Below are 9,262 nucleotides of genomic sequence, written 5' to 3'. Positions count from 1 at the left end.
AAAGTTTTTTGGGAAATTGATCGGTGTACGAATACATTCTACGCCCATTGTATACATGTACACAGCATGTTAACAGCATTCAATATTGCCGCCCCCACCAAAGACTAACTCAAGCAGGAATTAAAAATATTTTATTTTGCGCCGCCTCCGAAAAGGTTATTTAATATACTTTAATGTAAAGGAAATAGAAATTTAATATATATTTAATATTTTTCAAAGTCGGTTATATTTTTATACTCAAAATTATTTTTTATATAATCTATTATTTAATTTTAGAAAGGTTTAGCTAGGTAGGATTTATGATACATAATGATGATACTACAATAAACTTGTACAGACTAGACTTGGAGGAATAATAGTTAAAAATTCATAAACAATTTGAATATTCTCAAACTATTTTGAAAATTAGTTCAAACCACACTATTCATTGAAAACAAACAAACAGTCGTATTTAAATAATCCATGGGTTTCCAGGAATCGAATCTTAGTCTCCTGTGTGTGAGCTAGGTACCTTAGTCTTTAGACCAAAACCAGGTTCAATAATGTCTGTGCATATTATTTTATCAGGTGTACACGAAAAATGCTATATCATAATAACGTGACCACCGTGTATAGATACGGCTCGCTTGTATCTTCTGAAAGGTCTGTGCGTTGTCAAAAAGAATTCATGGCCGTAGTCGAGATAAGATAGACGACAAAGGTCCCGTGGCTATCATCGAAAGCTGGTGTCAATTAAAGACGCATATAGATATCGTGGTTTTGTACGCTTGACCGCGCGCGCGAGTAATCGATCGATTCGCTTTAGGATTTAAGAATTCGCAAGTACAATCAGCACAGTGAACCGGTGAAATCGGCCAACGTACGAGTAATCGTCGAACAATTACGAATTAATTACCGTGTGCCAGCGTTGTTACTCGTAATCGCTCGTGTAATATCCGCGTAATTGAATTGGGAACAATTAACCCTTTGCACTCTTGCGCCAAGCCTTTTTTTTTTTCGTAGCGATTATCAATCCTCGAAGTGGTGCCGCCTCTGAAAATTGAGTGTACTTTCCTTTAATTGAAAAAATATAATTGTTTATTCAGTTAATTTAGTTTGCGTTAATGTAAGTCGGAGTTGGGTTGTGGGTGCCACTTCTGAGTATTCAAAGCGTTGCTTTTCTGATTAACTTATCGAATTTGAAATTTCCTTATTTTTTTTCATCACAATAGTGTTTTAAGGCTTAGAATTTTAATATTCGTTTGATTAATTTGATTTATGTTACCGCAAATCAAATTGTACTCTCGATTTTCAATACTCAAAGTGTTCCCTCCAAAAATTTCATATAACTCAATTAAAATTTAATTAATTTTCTTGAGTTATTTCGGTTTGTATTGCCATAAATGGTAACAACTCAGTTATGCCAATTCTGAGTATCTAAAGTGTTACTTTTCTGTTCAAATTTGATAAATTAATCGAATCTGAATTTTTTGAATTTTTTTCGTTCATTCAATCTGTGTTACTATTCTTTTTTTTCGCCACAAGAATGTATAAATGTTTAGAATTTTTAAATTATTCTTTCGTTTGATTAATTCACTTAACGTTACCAACAATCGATTTATAGTTTCGCTTCTGAATATTCAGTGTCCTCCTTCAAAACTTTCATACACACAATCTAAAAAATCTAAAATCTAATTAATCTAAAAATTAATTAATTTCCGCGAGTTGATACGGTTTGTGTTAAATGTAGCCAATTATGCACGTTGTGTGCGTTGCCTAGTGCAGTGAAGAGGGCTAACCAATAAGATTCATGTTCGCCAGATGAATTCAAAGAAAATTGTCTCAACTCTTATTGAAACGGAGATCGCAGTTTTTCAAGGAAAAACGTGGCACACGGCACGTGGCTGGTCGCATTCATATCCATAACTTCTATTGTCAAGGGGAGTCACGTCTACGTACGCATTCAGGTTGCTCGTTCTTAAGCTCGAGTGACTCTCGCGAATCTGTCAACACGCTCGATCATAAACAGTAGCGAGGGATCGAGAATAGACTGGAGACACGTTGTGTACAGGGCGATTCCAGGAAATGGGACGGCCGTGGATCTTCTCCAAGCTGACAGGTTGAATTATTCGAGTAAGGTGATCGTATTACCTCGGTAGAAAAATAAGACGCTACCTCGAAAACCGTTCATTTTTTAATAGGATTCATTAAATGTACTCTATGTAACATGTAAGATCATACATAATTATATTTAAATTATATGCAGGGTGTTTAGGCTATTACTAGCCAGTGTTTTTCTCGTAAATGGTACATATGACAAAAAAATGAAAGAGGAAAAATTTATACTGTTTTTTGTGTGCAATGTAACTAGATATATGTATAGATCTTCCGTATTTGTACTATTTTCTGAGAAATGAAGGTAACCTTCAGTCTTTTAAATGGAATGGTATATTTTTTGTACAAAAATATGATAGAGTATCGAATTCCAAATAAAAAAGTCCATCTTGATATTACGTTAAGAAAATTGTCAAGTAATAAAGTAAAATTACTTGTTACCTATTAGGTTTACGGCTAACAAAGGTAAATACGTTTTTATTTAGAATTCGATGCTCTACCATATTTTTGTACAAAAAATATATCATTACATTTAAAAAAACTGAAGGTCACCTTCATTTCTCAGAAAATAGTACAAATACGAAAGATCTATACATATACCTGGTTACACTGCACACAAAAAACAGTATAAATTTGTCCTCTTTCATTTTTTTGTCATAGCTACCATTTACGAGAAAAACGCTGGTTAGTAATAGCCTGAACACCCTATATATAACTATAGATTTACTGTATATAACTTATAATTTACATAGTATATACAACATTTAATTTGAATATTATATATTATAAGTATATTGCGAATTTTTATGGATTTATAGGAAATTTGGGTGTGCAAGAAACTACAAAATGCACACAGAATGCAAGAATATAAAAAATATTAAAAGTAAAGCCCATACATATTATAACATTTGCAGAGTGAAATAAATACCTATCTAGGTTCAATTTTTGTAGCTACGTTTGCAAAAATTTTACATAAAGATTTGAAGTTTAATTATAAGTTATGTATAGTATTTGACTATACATATACTGAGTACAACTTAAATATAATTATACATGTATACATTGTATATATTATATTATATATTATTCAGGATGAGTCTTCTAATATGACGACCTCAAATAGCTCGTAAGATATTCGTTGTTCGACAAAATGTTTCAAACAAAAGTTGCATGGTATCGTTTTATTACCTTACTTTTTTATTGTGATAGTAAGGTCACCTTCAGTTTTTCAAACGGAATGTCTAATATCTTTTTTTGAATTCGGATAAATCATCAAATTTTGCGTAACAAAGTACTACACAAAGTGTGAGTTCAAATGAATAATTACTGAGATATTTATAAAAGAAGTTTTATTTGAAGTGTGTTCAAAGTGCTGTCAGTTACAGTCAATGCACTAACGTAATCGAATTATCGGTGAGTGAAGAACTTTTTCCAGTGTTTCTGTGGTTATTACAGCACATGCACTAATAATACGTTCTCGCATATCTTCCGCTGCCGTTGGTGGTTCGCAATAAACTTCATTTTTCAATTACAAGTAAAATGCGAAAGTAGAATGCGATGGCTGATTTCGATCAGGAAACTTAGCTTGGTACAAGATCTTAGCTATTCTAGCATTTTTTTCACACGCACCGTAAACAATTATTATATCGTATTTCTCACTGTTACTGAACGCCGAAATAAAAATGTAGCACCTTTCTCAATACGAGTTTAACGCTTACTGAGATACTATATAGCCATTTCGTGTTGATGATTTCTAACATCTAACAGGCAACTTGTTTACAGACATGACCTGCCAACTTAAACAAAGTCGTGTTAAAAATCACGTTGACTAACAATAAGCGTATTTCCTAATAGAAGATTATTAATTTGTAGATACCTCAGTAATTATTCATTTGAAGTCTCACTTTGTGTAATACTCTTTTACCCAACGTTTGATGATATATCCGAATTCGAAATAAAATATTAGACATTCCGTTTGAAAAACTGGAGGTGACCCTAATATCTCAATAAAAAAGTAAGGTAATGAAAGACAGATTAGAGTACTGCATGCCCTCCAAATATCATGCAACTTTTGTTTGAAACATTTTATCGTACAACCTTACGAGCTATTTGAGGTCATGTTAACTCCGGACAAACTCAGAGAATCAATTTTACAAATAACTTCCAATAAAAAGTTCGTCTTAGACATTTTTCTAAATACCCATTATTTTAGGAGTATTTTCACTTTCAATTTTTTTGTCAAAATTAAAACTAAATATACCATTCGAAAGAGCGTTACATTTCCGATCTCTCCGATGTCAAACCAAAATTAATTACGTAGATTCAACAAGTAAAAAATTAGATCAAACTTTAAATTGTGACAATTTCTAAAAATTTGACTTTTCCTCTATTCGTTTTCCGATTTCAAATACATAGCTGTTTGGCGGGTACTCGACGGAAAAAACTTCCTCGATGTCTCAGCTTTTCAATGGTATAGTCAACAAAAATGTTACAGTGATGTTTTAGGGAGAAAATCACATTTGAATACAGAAAAATTTGCGATTTTACGGGAAAATTGACATTTTCCAACAAAAATCGACTTTTGACTTTAAAATTAGCTTGACATCGGATTTGATGTATTTTTTTTGTAACACTCCCGATGTCCTCGATTAGGAAAAAGACTCGTTTTTTGACACCTCAAACCTCTCCCAGTCGTGTGTAGAGCCCAAGTGCGAGGTGAATAATAATTCTTCTTGAACATGTATCCATGGAATTTTCATTTTTAGAAATTATTTAATCAAAATCTATCTCGGTGTGCCGATGAATGATATGGAGATTGCAACACGATCAATTTCAAAAAGCAAAAAATCGATGTTTTTGGAGCTCGAATCTAAAATTAATTAATTAAAAAATAATTTATTGAAACAAAAGAAAGGGAACCGTAACGTCCGCTAAATTCCAATAAGAAAAACACATTTTGACGCTACAGAAAAATTTACCTACTTTATTTATTAAATTCAAAGTCAATTTAAAAAATAAAATTTAGAATAAATACAAATTTCTATTAATTTAGTTTCTCAAAATGCCACCCTCTTCGCTCTACGTATTGGCGGCATCTATTCAGGTTTGAGCTGTCAAAAAACCAATTTTTTTCCTAATCGGGGAGGATCGGGAGTGTCACCAAACATACATTAAATCCGATGTTAAACTAATTTTAAAGTCACAAGTCGATTTTTACCTAAAACGCACGTCTTTCTGTATTCAAACGTTATTTTCTCCATAAAATACCACTGTAAAATTTTTGTTGACTATACCATTGAAAAGCTGAGACATCGAGGAAGTTTTTCCCGTCGAGTATCCGCCAAACAGCTATGTATTTGAAATCGGAAAACGAATAGAGGAAAAGTCAAATTTTTAGAAATTGTCACAATTTAAAGTTTGATCTAATTTTTTACTTGTTGAATCTACGTAATTAATTTTGGTTTGACATCGGAGAGATCGGAAATGTAACGCTCTTTCGAATGGTATATTTAGTTTTAATTTTGCACTGTAAGTTGATACAGTTATGGCCGTTTAAATAGTGTAAAATCGAAATCACAGGAAAAAATTAAGAGTAAAATACTCCTAAAATAATGGATATTTAGAAAAATGTCTAAGACGAACTTTTTGTTGGAAATGAGTTGTGGAATTGATACTCTGAGTTTGCCCGGACTTAATCGTACCCACTCTGTACACACGATATTTAAATTCTACAACTTAAATTATAGTTTTATCACGAACATTAACCTCGACGTTATTTCGTGGCTGTTATTAGAGGATCTCTAAAGAAAGGACGCAAACGGCGCTCGAGGCAATTTCTCGTGGCCACTCTATAGAACACGGTTTCGCATCTTGGCCGCGTGAACCGTCGCATCGGCCATTGACACCGAAGATCGATCCGCACGGATTCATTTGATCACCGTCCGTGTAGGAGCGTGAACGTGTATGCGTGTATTGGCACGACGCGCGACACGCGACGCGACGATTTAACTTGGAAATCGAACGACTCCTTTCTTCTATCTCTTTCTTCTTTTTTTTTTCTCTTTGTTCCTTCGTAATGGAGGCGCTGCGCTGATTCTTTCGCTCAAGATATCGTGAATCTGGAAAAGTTCTATACCGAGCTAGAAAGAAGGCCAACGGATGGAATTTGAGTAAAGTTGCCAACAGTGGGATAGTCACGCCTCTTTGCATAAGTATCCTTCATTGTGGGATATTATTCCACGAAATGAATTGTTTGAATAGGAAAGATTGCAAAATATCCCTGTCGAGATTGTGTAGGGTGCGATAGGAGGCTAGGAGAGTGTAAATCATAGGTTCCCAACCTTTCTTGGCCCACCACCAGTGATGGGCAAAACCCTAGGCTTCGAATAAATCTGAAGTTTGCTGATATGTATATCTCCTTTCCTCTTTTGAAAATTTTCCAAAGAAGGAAACGAGAAAAACATATCGGCAAACTTCAGATTTATTCAAGGTCTAGGGTTTTGCCCATCTCTGTCCATCGCCCCCTTTTTAATCGACTTCGAAAAGGAGGAGGTTACTCAATCCGACATGTATAATTATATTTTTTTTTTTTTCAAACAGTGGCAACATTCGACGGCGCCTCTTTTAGGTGAAATATACTGTATATTACTACATTATACATATATTTAAAAACAAGGACCGGTTATTATTAAAATTACTTTATTGAAAGATATTAATATGTTGATGTATTGTTTAAAATTTGATAAACAAATATATAGATTTGTCATCAGCAATCTTAAATCGCCGCGTTCCACTATTGACAGTCTGTTTCTTTTCTTTGTTACTAAATTGTTGATTACACTGACATTTACATCATTTGTTGAACATTGAAGATATTTGTAAAAACATGTGTTCGAAGATTTTTAGTACACATTAATCAAACTTTTGGCGCGTTCTTGCGAGTATTGCCCAGGAAGCGGCAGTTGGTCCTCAGCGCCCCCTAAATTTGTCTTCAATCAAAAGCGCCCCCTTAGATATCTTCACAGCCCACCGGTGGGGGGTACTGATACCGTTGGGAACCTCTGGTGTAAATGGAGGGAAATGGGCGGACACAATAAAGGATTCTTCTTTGCATCTGGCTTCAGGAGCTGTAGCTACATATGAACCGTTTATTTTGAAAGTCTGGCAGTTTATATAAAGTTTATCTGAAGTCTGGTAATGCGTCTACTGTTTTATCCATATGTAATTTGGTTATATAAATTTGTTTTAGGTGTATTTTACTAAACTGATGTATACTTACGGGCTGCAAACAGGATATATAATATTATTAAACTACAGCAAGATATACAATTTTATTGAACTGTAACAAGATATATACTTCTGCTGAACTACAACATGTACAATCTTGTTGAACTGCAATAAAATACACAATCTTATTAAACTACAACAAAATATACAATCTTATTAAACTACGAGATATATACTTTTGCTGAATTACAAAAAATATACTTGTATACAGGGTGTCTCATACCTCGCGTAGGAGCCGGAAATGGGGAGTAGCTGAGACGATTCTAAACAACAATTTCCTTTGTCAAAATGTCGACGGGGGCTTCATTTTCGAATTATTAACGAAAAACACCGACCAATCACAGGACCCGATTAGCGCGCGATCAGTCGCGAGAGCATAAGCGCAAGTCAAGACTGGTTGGTTGCGCCAGGTCGTTGCGTAGCCTGCATAGCGCGCGCTAATCGTCTTCTGTGATTGGTCGGTGCTTTTCGTTAATAATTCGAAAATGAAGCCCCCGTCGACATTTTGACAAAGGAAATTGTTGTTTAGAATCGTCTCAGCTACCCCCCCCCCCCCCATTTTCGGCTCCTAAGCGAGTTTTGGGATACTCTGTATACCTGTATACAGGGTGTCCCATAAATGTTGGAAGTCCTTGAAAGAGGTGGTTCGGGAGGTGATTTGAAACAATTTTTTCCTTAGCGAATATATTGTCCAAGGCTTCGTTAAGGAGATATTAACGAAAGACACTGGACCAATCAGAGCGCGAGTATGATTTTCTGTTAATATCTCTTTAACGATCGGAATTAAATATTTCATCACTATCGATAAACAATACTGCAGTCCGTTAGAAAATATTTCTCATCTTTACATTAGAGTAGAAGAAACAATATGACGACAGCTCCAACGAGAAAAGCGAATAGACGAATAATAGAGTTAGAGCAACAGGTCTACTCTTTCTACAGTGTCAATAACATTAGAATAGTGTATTTTCAATAGTTGTTTATACTAATCCTATCCATTCGAGCCCTCAGAGTTTAGAGAATTATGAAGAGATTATTAATCAATGTAAATCAAGATTTAAATGAATGTAAAGAACAAAAAAATCTAAGACTGATACATTGGGTGTGTAGTAAAGTTATACGACTTCGCACCCTTATAAATAACACACCCTTACTTCTTTTGCTTCTGTGCCCTCCTGCTGGGCTTCTTTCCAGGTCGCTATAGTACAGTCGATGGCACTGAATAAACGAATCGACCATCTATCTCGGGACGATCCGACGAATACGATGAAATCATCGTTTTAAATCCGCGCGAAATAATGGCGTTGCGTTATTGAATACTCGTTGCTTCGCAGGTTGTCCAATTTTAGATAATGACGCGTTACACCTATTAATACGTAAATCCGCGCGACATCGGACTCGATCCAATTAATCGATGATTCGGAATCCTATAATCCTGCGTTTAATTCTTATCTTTTCATGCCAAGATTCATAAGATATCCGATATTCTAGCAAGTGTTGTAAATTTTGGGACCATGGATATAGGGGACACAGTTCCAATAAAACATTTTTTTGACTTTTTTTTACGTATCTGAAAAAAATAAGTAAGGGGAGTAACGAATAAGTATAAGTAACAATAACCAATTGAATTAATGTCCACTCAAATTGATGAAATAATTTAGTTACGAAAGATATATAGTATTTGTTTGATTAGTTTATAACAAATAAACTGTGGATGTATTTATGACAATTGTATGTACACAAAAATACACATGTGTGTGTACAAATGAATCAATCTATAAAATATAACAAATGTGATACACGTTACAACATTTAGAAAATAAAATATATTTAAACATATATTTTGTTTTTCAGCACCGTACAATCATTGTACATAAAAATC

At 34.2% G+C, this 9,262-nt stretch overlaps 1 protein-coding gene across 5 annotated transcripts in view; it reads left to right on the top strand.

The window, feature by feature from the left end:
* LOC128888598 (transcription factor cwo) overlaps positions 1-9,262 on the top strand; it is a 112,367-nt gene that overhangs the window by 7,929 nt on the left and 95,176 nt on the right. Inside the window, exons 1-2 of one of the 5 annotated variants that reach the window (XM_054145618.1) lie at positions 742-1,105; positions 1,801-2,112. The exons of the other annotated variants lie outside the window; for them this stretch is intronic. The gene's annotated coding sequence lies outside the window, so the exon portion shown is untranslated. Of the gene's footprint in view, positions 1-741; positions 1,106-1,800; positions 2,113-9,262 lie in introns of those variants that run through there. 5 annotated transcript variants of the gene reach the window in all.

The sequence above is a fragment of the Hylaeus anthracinus genome, unplaced genomic scaffold, assembly GCF_026225885.1.
Source record: "Hylaeus anthracinus isolate JK02 unplaced genomic scaffold, UHH_iyHylAnth1.0_haploid 11994, whole genome shotgun sequence".
In the NCBI taxonomy this organism is placed as follows: Eukaryota; Metazoa; Arthropoda; class Insecta; order Hymenoptera; family Colletidae; genus Hylaeus; species Hylaeus anthracinus.
The sequence above is the reverse complement of the archived record's forward strand: the minus strand, read 5'-3'. Positions and strand labels throughout refer to the sequence as shown.